At 39.1% G+C, this 26,663-nt stretch overlaps 1 long non-coding RNA gene across 1 annotated transcript in view; it reads left to right on the top strand.

The window, feature by feature from the left end:
* LOC109246425 (uncharacterized) overlaps positions 1-23,869 on the top strand; it is a 39,028-nt gene extending 15,159 nt beyond the window's left edge. The window contains exons 2-3 of the long non-coding RNA XR_002071350.2: positions 20,346-20,383; positions 23,831-23,869. This is a non-coding gene — a long non-coding RNA (uncharacterized LOC109246425). The remainder of the gene's footprint in view (positions 1-20,345; positions 20,384-23,830) is intronic.
* The last annotated feature ends 2,794 nt before the right edge of the window (positions 23,870-26,663 follow it).

Below are 26,663 nucleotides of genomic sequence, written 5' to 3'. Positions count from 1 at the left end.
TAGAAGAGGAATATCCTTTAACAAAAAAAGAGGAGGATAGTGGGGGTTCAGTGTGGGTTATTTGATATAGGTAATATTAGAGAAATAATTGGTGTTTGGGAATTCACATCAGGTAATCCCTATCTTCTGTTTAAGAGGCAAGTTTATAAGCTAAAAACCAAGAGGATCAAGACTGTTTTAGAAGATTGAAGGGAGAGGAGAAGGTTTAATTTGTCATTGTGGATTGGATTGAGAAACTGAAGGCAATGTCCAACAGTATTAGTGGGCCATTTGACTTTTAATCTCAACAATTTCACAGTAACATAAGTGCTCTTTTTGTTCAATGGAAAAAGTTCACATGGAGGCTTGGAGAAGGAACTAATTCATTAGGGTAGGAGGGAAGAGAGTCCAGGCAGGTATAAATGAGGAGGAAGCAACTCTTTTGATCTTACTTTGAGGGATCCATAGGACTCCGTTGTATGTAGAAGGTGGGGTGGATATATCTTGCTTAGTGTGCATAGAGGAAGGTAGGATCGAAAAAGGTCTGTTATTTACCCATCATTGAGTCTATAATAAGCTTAAATTTTTGCTTTGAGTGAGAAAAGAGATAGCAAACACTCCAGGAACTCATAGGTGGGAAAAATCTTCAAAGTTTGGGATAGGTGGAAAGACTTTTGAGAAGAGAGGTAGACTTGAAAAGAAGAAGGACTAAGCCTTCTTAAGTGGAAACATGGTAGAAAAGGTGGCTTAAGAAAAGATGTGATGCCTGGAAAACCTGGTTTTAACTCCCAGATTTTCTTTTGAGATGCCTCAGTAATTTTTTTAAATTGGACTTTATGTGTCTACACAATTCAAATTTTCGTGTAATCTTCCTGCTCATGTAGATATTTTATACTGGTATTCTTATTACACAGGCTACTGTATTTATGTTTCAGCCCTGCGCTTTGCCAGGGACTTTCTTGCCCTTGAATGTGGAAGATATTCTATTCATCTAGAAAGTATGTATGGAATGTAATGTAGCCAGTTAGTGCCATGAGCCGTCATTATCAGAGATGTGGGATTAAATGCCAAGAGGATAATCATGACCCCATGGGAGAATTTAGGGGCAGAAGTGAGCAGTGTGTTTGGTGGCATCAGGATGGCACAATGGGAGGGCTGAGACTCATCTCTGGTCTCAGCTACAAATCTGTCTCCAGGATTTTGTTATTTTCAGGATTCCATTAACCCAAACTTACAGTTTCATGTTTTTCATAGCGAAACTCTTACATGTATAAAATGTGTGTAATTGATGATATGTGCCCCTCTAGGATCAATTGATCATGTTTAAGGATTTTTCAGAATATGGGAAACACTCTGTTTTTTTTTTTTTTTTTTTTTTTTTTACATTTTCCTTGGTTAATAGTTTCACAAGAACAATCAGAATACTTTTTAAAAACATAATGCTAAATTAATAATTTAGAAGACTCCTTTATTCTGAGACTATGATTGTCCTACTTGTTTTGCTGTTAAATATCCTTATTTTATGAAATAATGGTAGTTAGGTCATGGTAGGTTTTAGAAATTTTGTTTTTAATGGTCGTTCTGAGCAGGAATTGTTTTCACTGTTATTGGATCTATGAATTTGGGAAGTCTGGGAAAGTCCAATTGTGACCGTGTTACAGAGAATTGCATCTTGTTCCCACTGGACACAGGTCAAGGCTGTTTCAGACTATCATCACACATTACAGTGAGGGTCAGTGTGTGGTTATTCTGCACCTGGCTCTGGCTTGGGGAAAACTGCCTTTCTGTTTGTGATTTGGATGCATGACCATCCAGATTAATAAAATCCAGTCAAAAGCAACTAAGTCTATTGCTGGCAAGAGTCATAAGTCCTTCCTTGGAGAAGGCTGGGTGCCAGATGTAAAGCCAAAACATGTGTTCACCTCCTCCTTCGGGGAAACAAAACAAAACAATAACAACTGCCTATGACCACTCAGCATCAATAGCTCTGCCAGACACATTATATCTCACTTTTCCATTCTCAGGAAATCACTGGTAAGATTTCTATCAGCGTAACCAGCTTCTTCCTCACATGGGCATAGATACTGTTTTGGGCTTTTCTTAATTGAAATGGCAGGAGTCCTAGGCACTGACCCAGCAGTGTTCCTCTGTAAGATCTGAGGCAGAGATCTTGGTTTCCTCCACTGTTGGCCACTTGATCTTTAAAAGTGGGTGGGAAAACTTAGCAATCCCTCCTAGAATTAGGACATGAAGCCAAATTCTCAAGATACATATAACAAAATCAGATTGAAATAATCTGGCTGAAATTGATGGATAATAAGAAGTCTTTCATTATAACTAGGGTTAAAGGAATCTGATTCTCATCAGTATGAATGAATTACTTTTGTGTTACTCTAACTCATGGCTATGGTATAGGTGGATTATAACATGGAGTGAAGGAGGATGGGATGGGGCCTTCACTGTTGGTCAGGGAGATAAGCAAGTACATAAAAATGGGCTTCGTCTTGATTACCATCTCTACATGGCTCCTGGTCTTATTTTTACCCTTCTCCTTTTAATATCTTTTCATCATAGCCTTAACAACTGTCATGTTGATACATCAACATACCTCCTTTAAAAATATTATTGAAGATTATGCTGAGGAAGAGCCTTATTATAGTTCTGGGATGGATCTTGTTGGAGTTCCTAATTTTTTTAAAAAATGCTTATTTGTTTTTGAGAGAGAGAAAGAGAGAGAGAGAGAGAGAGGGAGAGAGAGAGTATATGAGCAGGGTAGGGGCAGAGAGAGAGGGAGAAATAGAGAATCCAAACCAGGCTCTGCACTGTCAGGGTAGAGCCTGACATGGGGCTCAAACTGATAAACCACAAGATCATGTCCAGAGCAGAAGCTGGAGGCTTAACTGACTGAGTTGCCCAGGTGCCCACCTTCCTAATTTTTTTTAAACCATCTTTTTTTTCTCTCTCTCTTTTTTAATGACTAGATTCTGACTCAATCCATAGCCTTTTCAAAATATTCCCTGGGGCACCTGAGTGGCTCAGTTGGTTTAGCATTTGTCTCTTGATTTAAGCTCAGGTAATGATCACAGGGTTGAGAGATCAAGCCCTGAGTTGGGCTCTGTGCTGAGCATGAAGCCTGCTTACGATTCCTCCCTCCATCTCTGTTTGCTTCTCTCCCCCACTAATGTGCATTATCTCTAAAATAAAGAAAAAAATCCTCTTTCCTGAAGAAATAGAAAGAATCATTCCTTCTTTCAGGATTTTCTATTGCCTGAAAATGTCTTTGAGATAACAAGCACCTTCACAATTATTTAATCATCATCAGTTAGTGAATTACCAATGAACTGTTTTTTTTTTTTTAGTAATAATTAACCAACATGTATTTGGTATTTCCTATAGGCTAAACATGGTTTTAAACCTGCCTTCATGCATATTGTCAGTTGATAGGTACATTGCCTGCCTAAAATATGACAGGCGGTATGGATGAAATAAATTTACAGATGATGAAATGTAGGAGTTGTGTAGTTAGACACATGAGATTCAAATCACTCACTTGTTAGCTTGGTGAATTTAATCTTTCCTAGCTGTGATTTTCCTTTATGTAAATTAAGGAAAGTATGACCTATGTTGGAAGGTTGCGGTGAGAATCTGAGAGCATTTATGGAGTTCTTGGCACATGGTAAGGCTCAAAAACCTGGGATCTCTAGTTACCATTGGAAGTAAGAGCAGGAGAAGTGGTATAGGAAGAGTTCACTGAGCATGAAGGTAAAGAAAGAAGTTGAAAGAAGTTGTGTGAAGACAGACATTGAGTGAAGAATATTTCCATGAGAGTAAAAGAGGAGGGAAGGCACAGTGAATAGAGTAGTATATATAGAAGGTTGGCGTGGGGGACTATTGTTTGTTGGAAGCCAGTTCTGAGTCAGGCACTATGCAAAGGACTTTATACAGATTATCTTATTTAATCTTCACTGCAAATCAACAACAGGGGAAGTAAGAGCTCCATTTTTCCAAGTGAGAAGTTAAGGCTGAAGAACTTAAAATTAAGTTTCCCAAGATGACCCAGGTAGTAAAAGGTGGCTTCTGGATTCAGACCCACTCATTCAGGTTCCCAAATTCATGTGCTTTCCCCTGAGGCAAGACAGTGCTGTGGCCATTAATATGAATGGTGGTGCCTCATGTTTAGCACATTCAGTTAATTCTAGTTTGGGTCCTAAAAGTGGAGGTCTAGGGATGCTGTTGCAGTGGTGGTGGTGTAGGGGTGTACTTGAGAGATGGAGCTCAGCTTGTCTCAAATGTATTCCAGCTGAAAGCTCTTCTAGCCACTATCAATCTGCATGAGAAAGTGCCTGGAGCAAAAGTCACACTGACGTTCCTCTCTGCAGGGGTCTGCTTCTTCTTGATCCATAGCACTCTGGAGTCTGTAGGCGAACTTGGAATGAGCATGTGAACTTTTATGCCTATCACTTATTCCTGGATCCCATAACAGAAAATGGTGGGTTCCATACTGGAGCAAATGAGGTCTAACAGAAAATGCAAGATCTTTGTCAATGGGGGAAGAAGCACATATTTATCTAGCATTGTACACTTCATGGGATTCATATGTGACATATCTAGTTTCATTGGATCCTCATTATAAGCTTCTGAGGTGCACATTATCATGGTTTGTGCAGATATCAAACAAAGAGTTTCTCCAGGTCACACAAACAAGAAGTTTCAGAACTAAGATTTATACTCAGGATGATTTAGCACCAAAAAGTCAACAGTCACAAAAATACAAGGATTTGAATAAAATATGCATGTGCTGAAAAAACACAAGTAATTTGAATAAATTACAATAAACTGTATGATCTTTTATTTCCTTTTTTGGTGCTCCTGCATTAGAGAAAAAAAATCACAAAAGATTTTTTTCAAATTTTCTTATTTTCATCTCAAAAAACAAAACTTTTCATCGAGATAGGTGATGTTTTGGGGCAATTGGGTGGCTCAGTGGGTTAAGCGTCTGACTCTTGATCTAGGCTCAGGTCATAATCTCACAGTTTGTGAGATTGAACCCAGCATTGGACTCCATGCTGACCGCTGCACAGGCTGCTTGGGATTCTCTCTCTCTCCCTCTCTCTCTGCCCCTCTCCTGCTTGCATTCTCTTGCTCACTCTCTCTCTCTCAAATAAATAAGCATTAAACAAAAGATAGGTGATGTTTTGTATATTGGATTTGGTTTCTTATATTGGCACAAATGATGTCTGTTGACCATTAGCAAACTATGCCTGTGAATGAGCCATGCCCTACAAAGTCTCCAAAACTTCTTGGAATAGAAGAGATAGAAACCACCCTGTCTTCTAAGTCTAAGAAAACTCGGATGGATCTGCAGGTTCAAGGGTGTGAAGGTGATCTGTGTCTTTTGTGAGCCTTTAGCTGCCTTGTATAGCTGTTCAAAAATAGAGTTGTTAAAAACTTATATATGGCAATTCTACTCTTGTAGATGCTACTGTATCTACTTCAACATAGTATATTGTCATGTTGCCTATAATTTACTTTGAAGTGCTTCAGCATTAACATTGGGATGTCTGTAGTGGTTAGTTTCTGTTTCCTGCAGTTGCTGGTGGTCCTAGTTGGAAATACATATTCCATATTCCATGGTGTGTTAGTTTCCTAATGTTGTCATAATGAGTTAATTATTTCATGCTCAGGAATCTTATACCATTGGAAATTTTCAGTAACAAAATGGATTTGACAAAACTTGAACTCTTCACCTGGGACTTTCCCGTGTCCCTTGCCATTGCCAAGAATGGCACATTAGCTCTAAGACTGACTCAGTGTCTCTGGAATTCCCTCCTTCATGCATTCCATGGGAGCCTCCAGTTGGTGGTATTTATGGTGCCAGGAATCTGTTGATTTCACTTGGATTTAATCTGAACCTTTGTTGTTTGACTGGGTTTTGTATTTCTGAGGGCATTATTAATCATAAATCACCAACCAGCTCTGCTGAGCTGTATGTGTGGTTGTTGGGAGAGAGAGTTTAATTTATTGTTGCTACTGGAAATGTAACAAAAAAAAATCTTCCAAAGTACATGTCATCTGGATTTTCAGAAGCAATTATTTTGGAGAAGAAATGATCTGGGCGGTCCCCTCATGCTATTCTTCCTTCACACATCTCAACAAACAAGCAAACATGCAAGCCGAGTGATGGACCTGTGAAATTTCTCCTTGGTTGAAGTCCAGACTTTGACTTTCAATGATCTGTCCTTCAGTGAAGAAGTTGTGGCCATGGCAGACAGGAGTCACAAAAGAAATGGAACAGTAGAGTAGAAGAGGAATAAACAACTCGCCCATGTGGATCTGTTTCTTTCTTCCTACCTAATCTCTTTCTGCTCGTTAATCCTGATGAAAACATGCTGGAGGGGTGAAATGCAAAGATGGAAAACTCCAGGAAGGAGACTCTTCCTGGAGAGAAGAGTACATATACAACCAAAACGTGACATAGGCTAGTAAAGGTGATGCTTATTTGTACCATGTAAGTCCTGAGTATGTGTGTGAATATGCTAATATGTGCAAGGCTCCCCAAGAGTAAATATACCCGCACTCAGGGATCATGTCGTCTGGTCGCTACTAGTGAGAAATCAATCACCACCATGCTTGTGTGGTTGGGGAGGAGGTGCAGGGAAATGTGAGCCCATAGAACAGTGGTGACAGCAAAGGTCATTTTAAGAGTTGAGGCTGTCAGATTAATTTACTAGTCATGTTTTAGGTAGCTTGCATTATTTTAAGGAAGTTTTTAAGTTAAACATAATTCTCCTATTTGTCAGGTCATGCCTTTGGAACAGGTACCTGATTTCCTATTGATACTCTGTCCCTCCCATAAAAAGTGCCAAGAAGATTGATCATACATTGTTCAAAACTTTGTTCCAGGTGACAGTTCCTTCCTTACATTATAAAATCTGAGGTAATAAATGTGTCCCTTCCTTTTTTCCCTTCTGAAGATTTTGTTGGTGATTCAGTATGTGAATCTTGATGGTGCATTTGCTCAGTCATTAGGTAAACATTTAAGGAAAATCTACAGGGTAATAAATATGAACATAAATAAATAAAATGAACAGGGATTAAGAGAGCCGGCAGTGGTATTTATTGACTGCCTTCTTTAGCCCAGCATTCATTTTTTAAAAATATTTTTATGATTGAAAATGTACATAGATAAAAAAGTCAAATCATTTTTCAAGGCTTAGAATGCAGAATATTAGCCCCTGTCTCACCCAGCCAACTTCACTTCTCATCCCCTAGGGGAAATAACTTTTAATCCTTTTAGCTGTTTCTTCTGGTATTTGCCTTCATTGTTTTACATAATGTACTCTGCTGTCCCTTTTTAACTTGTTGATTTTAGATCCTCCCTCAGAACAATGGGAGACCATGATTTAGCTTCCTTAAACAACTCCTCTCACCCCAAACACACACTTCTTTCTCTATTTTTATGATTGAATTTAAATTATAATTTTTGGCATATTAATATTCACCTGCATATTGCTTTGTTTACATCAACATTATTCACAGTTAAGCCATGTAGACAACCTGGCCCTGTGGGGAAGGGAAGGGATCCCAGGACTTCGTTACTCCTTACAAAGACTTTCAGTGGTGTTCTTGCTTTCATCCCACCAGCACCCACTTCCAAAGTGCCTCCTGCCTCCAACTCCTGAGCCTTCTGAGATTCTGAAATGCAAATGAGCCTTCTTCATGACTTCATTCACTGGAGGGTTTCCATGTTGCTGGTCTGCCAAATCATTTACTGCTTCAGTCCACTGCTTTCCATATGTACATGTCTTTCTGTCTTATCTCTCTTCCCTTGCTTTCTTTGCCCTTACGGGTTTAAGAAGATTTTTATTTATTTACTAAAATTTTAATGTGTTTCTGGAGTAAAGCATATCTGTTTCAATGTGCTGTATGAAAACAAAGTCCCAAATAATCTTTTAAAATTTTAGTTACTCATACTACATACCTTTATTAACCTCATTTTATAGATGAATAAATCAAGGATGAGAGAAGTTAAGCAACTTGTTCAAGGTTGTATAAATAGTAAGTGGCAATTCCACTTACCAATAAATTCTTGCTCTTTCTAGCACACTGCCTTTTACTGCAAGACACAGTTCCTGTTTTAAGGAGTTTACAGTTTTTGCAGGGAGATAAGACAAATGTGCAGACATAAGAATACAATGCATTAAATGTCAAGAACAAGAAAAATGGCTCAGTGTGCAATGGGAATTTAGAGGAGAAAGATCTGTTTTCCTGCCCACTTCTTTGTGTCTAAAACTCCATTTGGAATTGAAGTGTATGCCTTTCAGTACTGTAGGCACATTTCTTAAAGAAATCTTAATTTAATGGGATTTAACCTCTATTCTTTGGCCACGTGGGATTCCATGAAGTCGTGGAGTGAACAGTTAATTTGTATGTTCACATAAATATCCTCAAGTGATATTTTAGGAAAAAAAAATAAGGCAGACTTTTGATTGACTAGATATCTAAGAATATACTTTAAGGCATTCGAGAGGTGTTTTTTGACCATATTTATTCTTGCCAGTGATGGTACACAGCCCTTGAACTTGTTAAATCTGAAGAGTATGTTTGTTTTGGGGGCTCCCTTAAATATCAAAGATGGTTTATAAATTTATCCACATCTGTCTAGACCGAAAGTCTTTTTTTGTTTTTTTCTTGGCCAGTTAGGATGATTATCACTTAGGCTGCATGTAGTTGGTGGGTGAAAGGCACTAACTATACAGCCTCCTAGGAGGCTGAATAGTGAGTTGGTGTACTGAGCCTAGAGCCAATAGAACTTGTTCTATTCCAGGCTCTGCCAGGAGCTGCTGTGTGACCTTGAGACATTTTACTAACGCTCTGTCTCCCTGTTTCATATTTCTAATCTGTAAAATAGGGAAAATAACAGAATCTAGTTCACAGTGTTGTTAGGAGGACTATTTGAGTTAATAGATAAAACAGATATGATGCACAAAAATAAACTGTCTGGTGCATAGAAAAGACTGTCATCAACACTGCTCTCTCTAAGAAGCTCGTGAAGAAGCAACCTCTGAGGGTCACATATGCTTCAGGTGCTATCTTGCTTGCTGGAGCAGAAGCTTCTTCAATCACATGCTCATCACTATTTTGCAACCATTTATGCGGTGCCTACTATGTGCCAGACCTACTGCTCGGTGCTCAGGATATCATGGAGACCCAAATCAGACACACCCGTTCCTGCACAGAATCCTCAGCAACATGGGAGAGACAGTCACTCATCAATTAATTACACAAATAAATAGAGGATTGCACTTGCGGTAAGGGCTAGCAAAGGCAGGCTTCATGACTCCTTGTTACATTTCGGTACACAGAGTCTGCACCTGAGGGAGTAAAACTGTGTTTCTTGAAGAATCCAGGAAGTGCTCTGATGCCAAGGAAGGGAAGGGCTGCTCTGTGCAGAAACTGAGAACATCCTGAGAAACTAATTAAAATCTTCCTTTTTGATTGCACCCTGGAGGATGGGAATCGCTTCCTCTCTTGCCTCGCCTTGACACAACTTGCTCAGGAGGAATGCAAAGGAGGGGTGGGATCTTCCCCAGCATGAGAGTGAAAGGAAGCGACATACCAAAGAGATGACGCTGGAAGAAATGCTGCAGCTGCTAATTCCACCTCCACCCTCTGGGACAGCTGCTTAGCAATATTTCAAAGGCGAAGGCAACTTACAGGAAAGGAGGGAAAAACTGTATTTAACAACTTCCTCGTCTGGAGGTCTGGATAAGACTGGAGCACATTTGAAAGCTGTATTTATGGCAGAAATATATGTGGCCTTACAGACATCTGTGCCTGGGATTCCCGCAGCCCAAGTGTGCATTTATACATGGAGCACTCAGATTTTCAGGGCACCTGGCAAGACAATTGAATATCGACCATTTGAATATATTGCTTGTTCATCTCATGTGCACTAGCTGTGCCAATGTTACCTGAAAGCTGTAGCTAGGTATTACGTCCAGAATTCCCTCTGCCTTTCTTCATTACCAATGCCTTGAAAGAGCAGTGTCTCTTGCTGAATTTTTAATTGTTAATCTCAGAAAAACATATGCCTTTCAGTATCACATAGCACGTGAAGAGAAATTGAGCTTCAGTGCAAGTAGGTACAGAACGTCTTATACCAATGTCTTAGAAGCAAAGTTTATTTTGCTTCAGTTTGACCTATGCATGTATGTATGTATCTTCTGTCTCACTGCATCTCATTCACTTTCTCTTCCTTCAAGCTTTTACATTTCATTTCATACGGTTGGTGGATGGCTCTTCATTCAGCATGTAAAACAAGTGATTATTGTTTTACAATACTTTGATAATACAATACTTTTTTTGAACACAATACTTTTACATCTACTTTGAGTTAGACAGGAATGTCCTTGAACTCATGAATATTCCAGTGTAGAAGTAAAGACCAATATGAAACATGTAATTAAATGTATAATGTGTGTCAAGAAAAGAGATATGAAGGGCACTTTGGAATCATATAGCAATAATAACAGTACCAGCAACTAAGATTAACTCATTGCTTACTATTCTAAATGATTTATATGTACTATTAATTTTAATTCCCATATGCTACCCATGATGTAGGGTACTATCACTATTTCCATTTTATAGATTACGAAGCTAACCCCTAACTTATTAAACACTGAAGAACTTTTTCAAGTCTGCACAAGAGAAAAGAGCTGACTGAGTGGTGCCTAGGTGGTTCAGTGGGTTGAATGTCTGACTCTTTATTTTAGCTCACCAGGGTCGTGAGATCGAGCCCTGCATCAGGCTCTGCCCTGAGTGTGGAACCTGCTTAATATTCTCTGTCCCCGTCTCTGTCTCTGTGTCTGTCTCTCTCTCTGCCCCTCTCCCCTGCTCATGATCTCTCTCTCTCTTTCTCTCTCTCTCTCTCTAAAAAAAAGAAAAGAGCCAACTGGGATTTGAACCCATGTGGTTTGAGTCCTGTGCTTCATGCCTAAATACACTCTCCTAAGTAAGAGAATTGACCCTGGTCTTCCTTGGATATATTTATTAAAGTTTGAAACGTGTGTGTGTGTGTGTATATATATATATATATATATATATATATATATATGTATATATATAATTTTTTGTGTACTCCTTTAATAAAAGAAACGAGAACAAATATTTTTCTCTTTAAGAAAGAAACTAGATTGAAAATAAAAATAAAATGCCTCTATGGGGCACCTGGGTGGCTCCGTTGGTTAAGCCTCTGATTTCAGCTAAGGTAATGATCTCATGGTTCGTGAGTTAGAGACCCACATTGGGCTCTCTGCTGTCAGCATAGACCCTGCTTCAGATCCTCTGTCCCCATTTCTCTCTGCCCCTCCCCCCATTCACATGCACACACTCTCTCTCTCTCAAAAATAAATATTAAATGTAATGCATTGGTATCATGGTGGGAGATACTAGGAAAAAAAAACTAGTGAAATTCAAATAAAATGTGGACTTTAGTTTGCTATAATGTATCAATGTTGGTTTCATTGACAAATGTACCATAGTAATGTAAGCTGGTAATAGGGAAAAATGGGTGAGGGTTATGCAGGGACTGTCTGTGCTCTCTTTGAAACTTTTCTTAAAATCTTAAAGTATTCTAAAATGAGTTTACATAATGAAAAAATAAAATAAAATAAAATGCCAATCCCTCCCTCCCCCAACTTGAGCTTTTATTAGTTGCAAACTTGCGAGTTCTACGATAGTGGTGCCTCCTCTCTGATGTCCTCCCTCTACTATGTAGACAGCATGGCATCTTCAGCATCAGCCGGAGCATTTGTGCATCTGTTTCCAGGTCTCTTTCTTGGCCAGGCTGGGCATGCTCTGCATTCATGCCATGCCATCCTCTGTAACCTGCATATCCACATCTCAGCATCCTCTCCTTGTCCTTTTCCTTATTGGTCACTAGATCCTTAGTTCCTATCCTGACTACATCCAAAAAAATCATGTCTTCACAATTTTGTAGGGTCTTCATGTGGCTGGTTCTAAATCAAGTACTGATATCTGGGGCATCAGATGTGGCCTTCCCTAGCATGGTTCTCCTTCCATGCTTGTGGAAGCTGTCAGACAAAAGCCTGGGAGACCCAAACAGAGACTTGCCTGGTCCACACATTCAGTATCCCATTGTTTTTTTATCTTATTGTTATAAGGAGTTTGAACACTCTCAATCTGCCATGCTGCAAATAGCTTCCCAGAAACAGGATATAGACAGCTGGCTGAAGAACCAAGACAATAAACACCAGTTCAGTTCAGAATGTGCAAAAAAGTGAGAACAACTTTGAGTTAGGCAATAAGCGTTATCTTCATACAGTTCCAATGGTTCTGCCTCTTAAATATTTCTCAGATGTATCCTCTCCTGTATCAGTCGGAGTTCAACCAGGAAAAGAGAAACATCCTCAAATATTTAAAAGAATTTTATACAAGGAATCAGTTACACAGGTGATGAAAGAGATCAGAAGCCGAAGGAGACAATGCAGCAACTCAGATGTTAGCAATAGCAGGAAGCCACAATCAACCTTGCGCGGGAGGGACAAAAGAAGGAAATAGGGTTCCCAGAACCTCTGGTGGGCGGACCCTTGGGCAGAAGCCAGAATGGTGGTATGTGTGCACGTGCCATAGAGGAGAGGCAATCAAGAAAGAGGATGAAACACACTGGATTCTTCTATCCTCCTGTTTCCCAGTCTCCTCTTGGTAACTTCCACTGGCCCAAACTAATTAGGAACGGGCCACCATGGAAATCCAGTAAACGAAGGAAATCAACCTTCCTTCCACACAGCACAGAGACACTACCTTGCTGAGATCAAGGACTCTGCTGTCTCTTTCTGGCACCATTACAGAATCTTCTTAATCCTTCCCTTGACTCTGTAATCTCAGTCTCCCTCCAATTCATCCTGTATATTTGAGCCAGCAATGTTGCTGAGATACCAATATCTTGACATCTTGATATATGTCAAGCCCCTATTTAAGCTCTTAGATGACTTGATGCTGACTACCTGCCTGGGTCAAGCTTTTCAGCATGGAGTATAAGGCCTTGTCTGGCTTTTGCCCCCCTGTCCAGACTCATTTCCCACAACTCAGTACATGGCATGGTTTCAGTGCACTGAAGATTGCCAGGGACACAGAGTGGTGTTGGCTACTCCAGTGATGATGTTCTTGTAGACTTCAGAAGAGACTCCCTGGGCTGAGCCTTGAGGTTGTCATGGAGGGAATGGCAGGAACAGCAGTCTAGGTAACATTGTCAAGCTATTTTCTGGAGCACATGAGGGGGCCTGGAGCACAGGACAGGACTCCTGGCGAGAGCATGTGAGGGCATGTAACAATTTAGAGCCTTTGGAGGCTCCAGAAAAACAAATGGGAGGAGAACCAAAGGGCCTTGAGGGATGTCAGCTAATGGGGGCATGAGTCAGTGAGATTTGAGTGATTCTTAATGAAACCCATCTGTTGGGTTAAATTGGAGGACATGGAGGTTATATTTGAGAATAGAATTGAATGTCCAAATAATGTTGTTCAGGTTATTGCTTCTAAAGTTAATCCATCATCAAAAGATTTCTAGCAGAATGAATGAATATGAAGGGCTCGTTTCTGATAGGCATTATAGGCTATTTATCTATAATCTGGGGTGGGGCTTGATAAAAAAAAGGAGGACATTAACTAACACACAAGAGCCTCTTAGGGAGTAACTGAGTTCTAGAAGATAAGCAGAAAACAGAAGGTGGAAAATATGGGTTTGGAACATCAGAGAAAGTTTCAGTGAAGTTTCTCTAACCTCTAGATACTTAAAAAAATCTCTATTATACCATACATACCTATTAACCATTCTTTGCATTTCCTTCTAGTCTTGCTGTGATGTGAACTTCTCTTATCATGCAGTTAAAAGGTGATGCTACCCTTCAATATCAAGGGAAACCAAACATTTACTAAGCTAACATAATGTGCCAAAGTGTTGAACTGGGCAGATTACATAATGTATTTTATTTTGTCATAATTTTCCTGTAACAGATGAGGGAAAGGAGGCTCAGAGAGAGTAAGTCACTTGCCTGAGGCTGCATATCAAGTGCAGGCATTGGTATTTAAATGTAGGTCTCCTTTTACTATGCCACAATTTTCACCTGTCACTAAGCAACCCTCATGATGAGTGCAAATAAGAATAACTTAGTATTCAGCTTTCTCGCCAGGAACATTAAAATAACATTTGGATGTATTTCCACACAAAATCACTCTAAAATCCTATATACAGGTTTCTAAAACATGGAATTCATTTTGAAGGTTTATTTTCCTATTGAATGATAAGGATCTTGCACCCTACATCTCTCAAAATTCAGGCCAAATCATGGTGCCCTTGATCTACCCAGTCTTTGGACTCATGTATTTATTATCATATCTTTCTGAGTCTTTGACTTGCATGTTGGGAGAGGTCCTCAGAAAGCAGATACTGAGATGGAGGTAAGTGTTTGGGGCATTTGTCAGGAAGTGCTCTTGGGAACCAGCCCTGAGGAAGATAGCGCCAGGAAGCAGAGTTTAGCAGAGAAAAAAGTTAAACTGTGATGTAATATGATTAAGGGTCTAGAGAGCTTACTGGCGGCTCTAGTCCTCTTTTGTTCTGAGTTGGGAAAGGGGGCTCTACATGTTGATCAGTTCCTGAATGTAGAAGACCAGTTACCAGAAGGAGGTGTAGTCTCACGTGAATTATTATTATTCAGGTGAGGGAATCCGTGAGCAAGACCCTCAGCCAAGGGCTGTTTTCTGGCACCACTTCCAGTAGCTGGGGAAATAAGTCCTTCATTCTCCAGAGGGCATCTGGGTGATACCTCACAACATTCACCACTGTGAGAAATGTAATTCCTCATAAATCTGTGTATATACAATAAATATATATATGTACTGAATATATAAGATGCGGCAAAATATATGAAAATATGCAACATATAAATAAATGTTTACTTCATATAATTATAAAAATATATATATATTTTATAGACAACTTGTTAAGGCATTAACTACCTGGATCAGGATGAAAGCTAGACTTTAAAGAATTAATATGTTTGGGGCATCTGGGTGGCTCAGTCGGCTAAGTGGCCGACTTCGGCTCAGGTCATGATCTCACGGTCCACGAGTTCGAGCCCCGCGTCGGGCTCTGTGCTGACAGCTCAGAGCCTGGAGCCTGTTTCAGATTCTGTGTCTCCCTCTCTCTGACCCTCCCCCGTTCATGCTCTGTCTCTTTCTGTCTCAAAAATAAATAAATGTTAAAAAAAAAAAAAAAGAATATGTTTGACAGTGTGGTTCCTACAAACTGAAAATGCAGGGTGACCCCTCTTTGGTTCAAGAGGGAACAGAAGTGTATGAGACTTCTTGAGACCCTCATGCTTCTTACCACCATGTGATGTATTGTTGCTGCACCAATAATAAGAATGTAAGTCCATCAAGTGATGTGGACTATGTACAGAGAATGATGCTTGGCTTATTGGCTGTTTTTACGCATTTGCTTATTCTGAAGACCAAGAAAACAAACAGATAATAAAATCATTATGTAGTTAAAAACTTAAAAAAACATGAATTCCTTAGAAACTGCATTGGCCCAGCCTCTGTTCACTTTGTCAACTTCTTCCTGTGTTAGCTATGCCCATTAACGAACAGTTGTACTAGAAATCTGAGAAGGCAAATAACTAACCACAGTCAATAAATGTAGAGAATCCTCACACGTCCAAGACAAAAAGAAGGAGATGCCTAACATATTCATCTCTTTTAGGTTTAGAAGCTTAAGAGACTCTGCCGTACTGTCTCCTTTCCTCTGCCCATTCCTGTCACTGACTCAGCAGTCTGAATCAAGAGTGCTCCACATTTCTGTGGTTCCTTGAAGCACAGTCCCTAATAGCTGGTGCCTGAAGGGTCTTTGTAACTTGCTCACAGTGATTGAAAGGGCAAGTGGCTTCAATTTGTTCATGTAGAGCTGTATCGTATGGAGTACATACCTAGGATGAGCTGAACTGTGTGTTGAATTAGGAACTACGGCTGCCCAAGGCAATCTGGAAAATGCTGGCCCTCCTAAAATGACAGTCACCTTCATTGTTGGCATTTTTCTTCCATTAGCCCTTTCCTGTGTTTTTGGGCAATGAGTGAGGTCTGATTCAGCTATTACCTATATTAGGACGTCTTAGTCACACCCAAAAGATGTGAATGAACCAAATATGTTCTTTTTAAAAGTTTTTATTTGATCTATTTATTTATTCATTCCATCATTTACTCTTAATTTATAGTTAAATAACTATTTTGTTTTGTGGCCAGGTAGTACAGGTAATTGCTCTAAGGTTAAAGTACAGAACCAGTGTCATCATGCACACTGAATATTGAGAATTTGGATCTGGATTTTAGGATCATAGAATTCCAGTTAGTCTGATTATTATAGCAATTGAATAGGAGGCAACTGTCTTTTTCTATTTATTTTCTTCTTAATTTTTTTCTAAATAATGTCATAATTCAGAAGGCTGAGTGTTTCTTGTTTCTCTTCTGCAAAGTCATCACTAGGGAAGGTGCTTTAACTCATTTTCTTTTGATGTGCTTTAACCTTCGTAAAAACTTGCCTCATCTTGCTTTAATTCCTTTATTAGAATTGCAATTTCATTCCATTTTTCTTTTTTATATCATTGCTACATACCAGGAGAATTTTATATTGATCCCCCAAATTTTGTCGTCTTGTTTTCTAGCAGCTCACTTCTGAGCATCAATAGATTCAGTTCTCTTATTGGTCGGTTTTGTGGCCTTGGGCCAGTCAAACTCCATGAACCTCAACTTCTCCATTTGCAAAATGGGATAATAATACTTACCTCCCACACACCATGGGTGTTGTGAGAATTAGAAAGATAATGTTTACAAAGTGTTTTGTAAAAGCATAGAGCCTTTCATCTAAGGAAGGAGTTCAGAGTGTTATTATTTTTGTTGTTACTGATGGTCTGGTTCCCACATGGCTTTATTTTTATGGTGTACTTAACTGCAATAGAAATGAGAGATGGTAAAGATTATAGCAGGTCATCTAGTTCAAACATATTGTGGAATTCTTCCCCTGCAACATGCTGTTTATACTTTACTCCTTCTATTTTTAAATGCCAAGCATCAAGCATTACATGGTTCATTTCTTCCTGCCGACAGCAGAACTCTTCTAAAGAACAATTTCAATGGCAACTTTCGATCTAAGTATTTTCTTAATGACCCAATTGGAATAACTCTTCGAGTCTCTTCTAGGGGGATATTTTTGCCCAATGTGAGGGCTACAATTATTTTCAGGGCCTTTTTACTACTTTACTGGGGAGATGGAGTCACAATCCATTAGCTCTCCTTCTGATGATGTTCTTTACACTGTTCATCTCAAACATTCAATTTAGGAATTTCCTAACCATTGGTCTGTGGAGCAGACCAAATCTTGTTCAGAGATATCTCATTTCAAACACAGTTAAATCGCTTTAAATTCAATTCTAGAAGACTAATTTGAAAGAATGTGCTAACTCCAGTCTCGTGCACTGCACATCTTTTGCTTTTGGCAGGTCCATAATCTGTCATTGAAGATAGAGACATTCTAGCATATGATAGTACATAAATACTTATTGAATGGATAAATGGATAATTCATAATATCGCATATCTAATTCATTGTGGGATAAATTATAGTCGTTTTTCCATGGGATAATCATAGTCCTTTTATTTTTTAGGGTTATATATTAATATATTTATATTTACATAAAATAGTTATGAATATATTATATGGAAGTATCACTACTTAAAGTATAAATACAACTAGTATCTTGACAAAGGGTCCCTCTACAATATACATACTTTGAAAAAATGTGGAGCATTTACTGTATATTAGGAGCTGAGAATATGTTGGAAGGCTTAACAAACGTATTTCTTTTCTTGCGGTGCTGACTACTTCAGCCAATGAGAATTGGTTCTGAAGATACAATGATTCTTTCCCCCATAGCCCTCCAGCAATTGTTTTTCCATCCTTTCACTGTAGAGAGTGAATTCTAAGATTAAATCAATACCCCAAGTATTTCTTTCCTGTTTTTGTACTTTATGGCAGTTTAATTACTCTCAAATAAACTAATCCATTGGCTAAAACTAAACTTTATTCTATGTGCTAATGGTATTTTTTTGAATGTACTTGTGCCCAACAGAATCAGATTCATAGTGAGACTTTATAAGTGGCAAGATTTTGTTTTTCATCAATCCCTAAATTTTCTAAATCCAAAGATTGGAGCAGTAATTAGGCTTCCTTAATAAAGAATAGGATATGACTTTTAAGAGAGAACTCCATTCCAATCTCAAGCAGTCAAAAAACTAAAATCTAAAAAAAAAGGGAAAAATAATAAAGCTGTCTCTTTTGAGGTACATGGGAAATTAAGAAACACAACTTTATCCAAAATTGCTCATTATTACCTGTTGAAATTGGATCAGAAAGCTTATGCCATTTGAAATCTTTTCATATGGCATATTTCCAGATAGTGAAATCATTGGTGGTCAACTTTTTGGATGCTTTGCTCTTTAATCACTTATGCCTTCAACCTGGTAGTAGCTGCGTAGTGAGATAGGTGATGGTAATTAGCTTGCTGAGTCAGTGGGAAGGAGCCCTGTAATATTGAATAATTGTTTCTTTGATGTATGGTGTGATTAACATGCTTAAGATTTTTAACTCAGGACCATCTGGATGTTAGATCTGAGAAGAGGGAGTAAAATCAGTTTTATATACTGTGTAGAACATGAAATAACAAATCTCAGTCTGTTCTTTGCCATTCTTTTTCTTTACCTTTTTGGTTTTTTAAAAAACTTTATACCAATTAATTTAAGCACTTAGCAATCAAACATATCAAATAAAATGAAATCATTATAAGTCTGTGAATCACCTTACTTGTTATGATCTTTGTTCCAGATAACTATGGAACAAAAATCTGGACAAAAATATAAAGGCACAGTGACACTACCATTTTGGAAAGTAGACGTAGTTTATTGTCTTTAGACTTATATAACACTAATGTGTCAGCAATGGATTTAGCTTATTCCCTGATATTAAGTCTCATCATGCTCTCATTTCTGTGAGAGATATTCCTGTTAGGCCCAGGAGTTGACTAAGGAGAATGTAGAACCTGGAGTTGAAAGTCATTAGTTTTGATCTTCTCTGTAATCACCAATTTATTATCATGAACTTTGGTGCAATGGAAAATTATTATCTCTTTATAGATCTCAGCAGTTTAAAATGGGAAGAATTGGGGCCTCCAAGGATTTTTGTGTGTGTGTTTATTTATTCTTTGAGAAAGAGAGAAAACACACACACACACACACACACACACACACACACACACACAAGCAGCGGAAGAGCGGAGAGAGGGAACCACAGAATCTGAAGCAAACTCCAGACTATGAGCTGTCAACACAGAGCCTGATGTGGGGCTCAAACTCACACTGTTAGATCTTGACCTGAGCCAAAGTCAGATGTTCACCCAACTAAGCCATCCAGGTGCCCCTGGGCCTTCGGGGGTCTTAACCTCTGCATCTCTTTCTTGTCCTTAGCTGCTGTCTTCCAGGTGCTTCTGCTTCTGATGCCCAAGAGAACAGCAACAAGCTGGGATTTGGAGAGGTCTTGAGGACTCCTGCTGTTTGAGCCTCATTTGTGATTGAGGTGCAGACTGATAAGAGGAAGAATGATTTGCAGTGAGATGCAGGAGGAAAGAATGGATTCATACCATTAGATGAAAATTACAAAACAATAGAATGATAACATCCTGCAGAAAGTGTCTTCATGCATGGGTTTGTGTCTCTCTATAGCGTAATTAGCTAGGATTCAAATTCAAGTTAAGGCACTTTTTTTTTTCTATCTCTACCACTGAAAACATAAATTTTGGTTTTCATAAAAATCACCAGTAGCTTTGTATGCCTTTGCCCAAAGACAGCTGAATGGTATTTACTTGTCTCTTGTAAGACTTAGCATTGTTTGCAATGGCTGGGTGCAGTTGACTTGTCTGAAAAGATTTCCATATTGCGACCTTGTTGGAGTGAACTCAGCAGGTGAACAGATGAACAGCAGCTTTTATCTTCCATGGTCAGATCTCACTCTCCTGAGTTGACTAATATTTACCTAAGCCTCTCTCTACTTCTTCCTCCTCTCTCAGAGTTTGTTTCCTTGTTATCCCAACCTGGATGCTTGACCTACAACTCAGCTTCCTTGGAATTGTTCTTGGCTCACCTTGCGCATTTTTCGTTTCCATGATTATTTATTTCTTAATTTGAATGCTTCTCTTTGTTCTGTAACATGGCATTCACCACTGCTTTCCTGTTCTCCCCTAGGTTGCCCTTTGCTGTTGGTGTGCTTCCCACCTACACAGGTATGCAACACATTTCTTTATCTAATCTCTTGGCTTATCTGGCCTTTAATATTTTCTTAGCACAGTATATAGTTCAGCCTTATTTGATTTATCACCAACATATAAACTCCCCCATAACCTCACATTTTCATTTGCTTCTGTGGATGTGAATTCCTTCAGGAGAAACTGATTTTTATTCCCAATAAAGAAATAATATCTGAAGAGTTTTATAAAAGGACCTTAGAACATCTCACAAACATTATCACCTTCATCTTTCGTGTTGTCTCTATTAAAAAACATAGATGGAAGACAAGCATTCAATTTTGAGATAAAAAATTATAGTTATGGCCAATTGCTTACAACTAGTGAGTAGACAGTAATCCTGAGTACAAATAAAGGGTAATATGTCTCCCTATTTTGCATTCTTCTATCTTTTGGAGGAACTATTTGTATAATACAATTACATTGTTTTGATTCATTTCAACAACACATATACAATAATTAATATATGAAAGTCACTCTAAGTCGAATATATATAAGACATAGAAGAACGGTAGTTGTCTTTGAGGGAGTGGGGAGACACCTACAGAGAGGCAGTCTATACTAAGTACTATGACAAAAGAAAGAACAAGTGTCCTGAGCCACAGATACACTAGAGGGTTGACTGGGTTGGTGTAGAGTACTTTGTGAAGGAGGCAGCTCTGGACTAGAATCATATGAAAAGAGGATGGGCAGAAATGTGCCTCTAGAGAAAAACACTCTGAACCATATTCTCCCAATCCCTGGTCCACCATTTCAATGTCCCTTTTAAACACCAATATAGCTTCTAAAGATACTATCTTGCCAATTGAGAATACGTTGTTTTCTAGGAGCCACCTGAGTATGAATAGCTGTGTGGTATATATATAATAGAAAGTAATTATAATTTCAACTCTCAAAGAAATGAGTTTAAATATGATCATCACAAAATGATAGAAACTCTATTGACCTAGAAATTATAATGAAAATAATAAATGAAAGTGAGAGAATTTATGAAAATATTTGCTGGGTTTTAAGTTGTGTGTGTGCTTCACTGAGAAGCATATTGTAAAAATTGTTCACAGTGCCTTGTTTCCCAGTCTTGTGATTAGCCTCCTGAGGCAGTCACATGGGCTCACTTCCTCTAAATCAGTATTAAAGAAGAGTGTTTCAGGCAGACCACCTTGAGGTGATAATTGCTTTTCTCAGGAGATAGTCACATGTGTCAGGTCCTCTGGGAGGAAATGAATGAATTGCCTATTGTGCCTTAAAACTCAGACAAGAAATTTTAAAGGTGAATTTCCAAAGTATTAAGGCTCAGAGTAATCACTGGAGTGTGGCAGCTAGCCTGGGGGGCCCCACCCTTCCTAGACTCAGCAATCTCTTCCCCTGTACAAAATTACATAAACATTTGAAGATTTCCTTCTGCCCTCAGAATTCGATTTGTCTGCCAAAGTTATGGTCATTTGGGCTGGAAATTTGGCTATTTGCAATATCTTTTAAGGCACCGGTAGCTGCACTCTTTCCTGCACTTGCTTATTCATGATCTTGTGATTCTCTGAGTCTCTGGGGCCTCTTGGGTCAATTGCTCTGAGACCTATCAGTAGGGAAAAGAGGACATACTTATGTCATTTCTATCTAAATAGCAGTCCTCACTTTGGAGCTGACCCAAGGTAGCCTCTTCTGTATTCCAAGTAAAAGCCTTTTGCCAAATCTTGGTTGGGCAGAAACCCAGAGACTTGAGTTGTAGGGCATCCTTCTTCATGAGAATAATCAATAGATCTACAAAACTTACAAGGCTGGTCACATGACGAATTTTTCTCTTTCCTACTACCCCCATGCCATTCCTTTTCCCCTGTATCTTGACAGAACATCTACTGTAGAGGAACACAAAGTTTGGGCAGCTTCACTCCCTCCCTAGTTCCATTAAATAACTCTATTCTTGGCTCCTTAATACCTTACTACCATAGTGCTTTCAGAAATAAAAAGTATTTTCTTTTCCCAGTACACAAATGGCTCAGAATTATTTCTTTTTCTAGATGTTCTCATCTGTTGCTGGTTGGGTTACACTGAGAAATTCTGAAATGGAATTTTGAGGATAGAATATTATTATAGAGTGTTCTTGGGGTAGCACCTCTGGAGGGCTGGAAAAAGCAACAGAATTGGAAAGAAGGATATGCTCAGCTGAGACACAAAACAAATCTTAGTCAATTCCACAGGGATGTCTGGAAGTAGAATGGCCCCTCACAGTTGCCCTGAGTTGGGGTAAGATGGCAGGCCTCAATATTACCACATCAATAAGTCATCGGATGTGGGCATCCTTAGCAAGGGCATCCCATGGTTGAGAGGGCTCTCTGTAGCTGAGACAACCCTGAGGAGCTGACAGCTTAGATGTCTGCTGGCTGAATTCTAAGTAGCTGGAACAGGAAGAAAGGAACATCTGGATGGTGCACAGTGATCACAAAAGCCTGCCCCCCTGCTCCATTCAGATTCACATTTCAATATTACATTTAGGAAGCAGCTCTTTAAGATTCTGTTGACTTCTCTTCCTGGGTTAAAGTATGAACAGCATGTTAGTGAGACAAACTATAGTCCAATGCTATAGCTGGCCTCAGTATCACAACTTACACTTAATGCCTCCTACTATTGATTCTCTGTTTTCCTCACTCTCACCTTGCATTTCTGTTGGCCTCAGTTGTTTACCTGATGGCGTAACCCATACCCTCATGCTTAAGTAGTCTCAGCCCCCATTCACCCTGCCCTTCTCAAAACAAGATTTCTGCACTTGCCCATTTGCCATAATAACTGGGAAGGGGAGGACCAAGAGGTGCTCAAGTGGACCACCAAGTGGATAGCAACGCTACTGCCTGATGATTGGTCAGTTACTCTGCCCAAACGATTACTCCTCCTCTTGCCAACTGGTTCCTAGGCACATGGAGACTGACTGCCAAGGCTATAGTAAACATTTATAATACAATGGGATTATACTCTATTCTTTGGATCAAGTATTCTCCCTTTAAGAACAAGCATCTTTAAATGCATAGAGCCCAGAGTTGTATAGAAAGGGCACACAAATGATTCAAGCATGGAACTGGGAAAGATGAGAGGACAACTTTTGTTTCCATGCCTTAGTTCCTAGATTCATATATTTATCGTTTGGGAATATGACCCATATTCTTTGATTCAAAGAATATACTAACCTTGGAAGATGATACCCCATCCTAGTAAATTATTGGTCCTGAGTTGAAATTTCATCTGCGCCTTTGGAAGGATATTTCAATGCTCTATCTATGTGGTTATTTAGTACCTATTCTATGTTGGATGCTATTTGGTGGGCTTGGTAAAATTATACAAAGGTTTTTGTAATTTGTGTCCACTTCCATATGTTCATTCACATGCCTGTACCCTGAATTTCCTTGTCCCCGATTTTCTTATTTTTTTTCTTTCCAGGCCCTGATCAGCCCACCAAGCCAATTGCCACTACTCGTGAGTCTATATACGTATTCCCATCTTGTGTCGCTTCTCTTTCTCCACAAAGTAGATGGCTAGGTGCAGAGAAGTGACTTTGCACTATCTCTTGAGGTCCTTGCTAAGATTCTAAATCCTGCAGGTTTAGAAAGTATACTGTCTTTCTTCTCTTATGGACCCAGTATGTCCTTGGCTTGGTTATGCTGAAAGTTAACCTTAGCTATTGGTCAAGTGACCTGATTGGGAGATAGGGATATATCCTGAAAGAAGCAAACATTATCTTTCAGAGGGAGACCTCTGCATTTTCTTCTTGCAAAAGTAGAGTGTGTTAGCTGTTGATGGTGGAGGTGCACTTTTTCAGCCTTATAGGCTGTCAGGGATCTAAGGATTTAGGATTTTTGTTGATCTCTACTTTAGATACTTATCTAAAGTATCTGTGTGAAGGTCCTATTCTCTCCTAGCCCGGGTCCTAATCTTGGCATGGAAGATCTGTTTTTAATTAGAAACTGAAATGAGGGCTCAAATACAGCCTCAGCCAACACCAGAGAGAGCCTGTAGGCTGAAATGACCCTTCATAAATGTCTTGAGCTTGGCCAAGATGATCAGATATTTGTACTCCTGCGTTGATCAAGCATTGGATATAGGTCTAGGGAAAGGGCATTACCTTGGATGAAAACTCTCCAGTGGAGGCAATTTTTTAAAAAAGTTTATTTGTTTTTGAGAGAGAATATGAGAGGGGGAGGGGCAGAGAGGGGGGGAGGGGCAGAGAGAGAGAGCAGGAGACAGATAAACTGAAGCAGACTCCATGCTGTCAACGCAAAGCCTGATATAGGGCTCGAATCTATGAACCCTGAGATCATGACACAAGCTGAAGTTGGATGCTCAACAGACTGAACCACCAGGCATCCCCCAGGCAATTCTTGAAGGGGTTGACAGCTAACAGGTACCTGACAGCTCTCCAAGCAGTGGGGGCAATAAGTCCTCTATTGAAAAGGGATCTAGACATGAGAGCTAATCCTTTTAGGGAAGTGGCAATTTGAGGAACTTATGGAAGAAACTTTCAGAAGGATTGTGCCATCTCTTTACATGGCTCTGCCTTTGTACATTCTGCCTTTTCTGTCCCAAATGCTCTTTTACCTACTTTTAATTCTTTTCTTAGCTAACTGAGACCTGTCCTATAAGCATTGGCTTCTCAGGGTAGCTTTTTTTTTTCTTTTCTCACCACCCTCAACCTCAAGGCTACTTGCCTAACAAACTTCCTGGCTGGTTAAATGATCCTTTGAGTCACCTTGATGTTTTTAACATGCTTCTATGTTAACTCTATTAACTCTATTAGTCTGTTTGGCTGGTGTAACAGAATACCAGAGACTGCGGGGTTTGGGGAGGGGGACTTATAAACAACAGAAATTTATTTCTGGAGGCTGGGAAGTCCAAGATCAAGGCACCAGCTAATTTGTTGTCTGATGAGGACCAACTTCCTGGTCCATAGATGGCTGTCTTCTTCCTGTGTCCTCACATGGCTAAAGAAGGAGAGGGAGCCTTCTTGGGTCTCTTTTATAAGGGCACTAATCTCATTCATGAAGGCTCTACTCTTATGACCTAGTCACCTCCCAGAGGCTACATCTTCAAGTACCATCATGTTGGGGATTAGGGTTTGTTTTTGTTTTTGTGTTTTGTTTTGTTTTGTTGAGAAGTTAAAAAAAAATTTTTAACATTTATTTTTGAGAAACAGAGAGAGAGAGTGAGTGGAGGAGGGGGAGAGAGAGAGAGGGACACAGAATCCGAAGCAGGCTCCAGGATCCAAGCTATGAGCACAGAGCCCAATGCTGAGCTCAAACCTATGAACTTAATGAGTTCGAGTCATGAGTTGAACTCAAACTCATGACCTGAGCAGAAGTGGGATGCTGAACCGACTGAGCCACCCAGGCACCCTGAGGATTAGGTTTTAACATGTGAATTGTTCTGGGTATTGGGGAGACAAAACATTTAGTCCATAACATTAACACCTAATACACTGATGTGTAATTATGCAGTTACCTGCTTATATTTTAACTTGGACTATAAATTTCTTGAGGGTTATAAATTTTCTTTTATTTCTGTGTATTCAAGGACCAGAATGAGTATAGTGCATTTCATATATCATATATATTAAATACATAAATAAACCCAAAATAATATCATTCATGTTGTAGTATAAGGACATAGGGCTAGAGTCAAGAGATTCAATTTGAGTTCTTACTTGATTATAGATAGACAATAGATAAGTCATTCAATCTCACTATATCTCAGTTTTACCCTCTGTAAAATGTATATAAGTACTTTCCCTACACTATATCATTATTTTAAAGATAAAAGAAAATAAAATATGTGAAAGAATTTTGGATAATAAAAGGGCTATATGAATGCCAGGAGTGATTACTGTTGATCTCTCTATCACTTTCTTCACCAGTGACCAATGTTCACTTATGCTGCTGCCTGTGAATGTTTCTGTTCTAATCCTCCAGGTTGATCACAGATACAGACTCTTTACTGTTGTTATAGTGTATCTTCTCTGTTCTTTTCAATTCTGGACAAGTAGCCTATATGTGTATTTGGAAACTGGTGAACAAATAAGCCACTGGAAACTATCACCTCTGGAAGAACACCCAAGAATAGCTAAAGGCTAGTCATAAAGGGTGGAAAGATGATTGAGATATAGTTTCTAACTGTAGGAAACTGGTAGTCTTCTAGACAGAGACAAACATGTAGCAGTTTAAGAGAAATAAAATATTATAGGTATCTTATAAATATAAATATGAGATGGGATGTTGTGCAT

Source organism: Panthera pardus, unplaced genomic scaffold (genome assembly GCF_024362965.1).
Source record: "Panthera pardus isolate Hobbes unplaced genomic scaffold, ASM2436296v1 HiC_scaffold_2, whole genome shotgun sequence".
Classification (NCBI taxonomy): Eukaryota; Metazoa; Chordata; class Mammalia; order Carnivora; family Felidae; genus Panthera; species Panthera pardus.
Note: the sequence above shows the minus strand (reverse complement) of the source record. Positions and strands in the feature narration are given on the sequence as shown.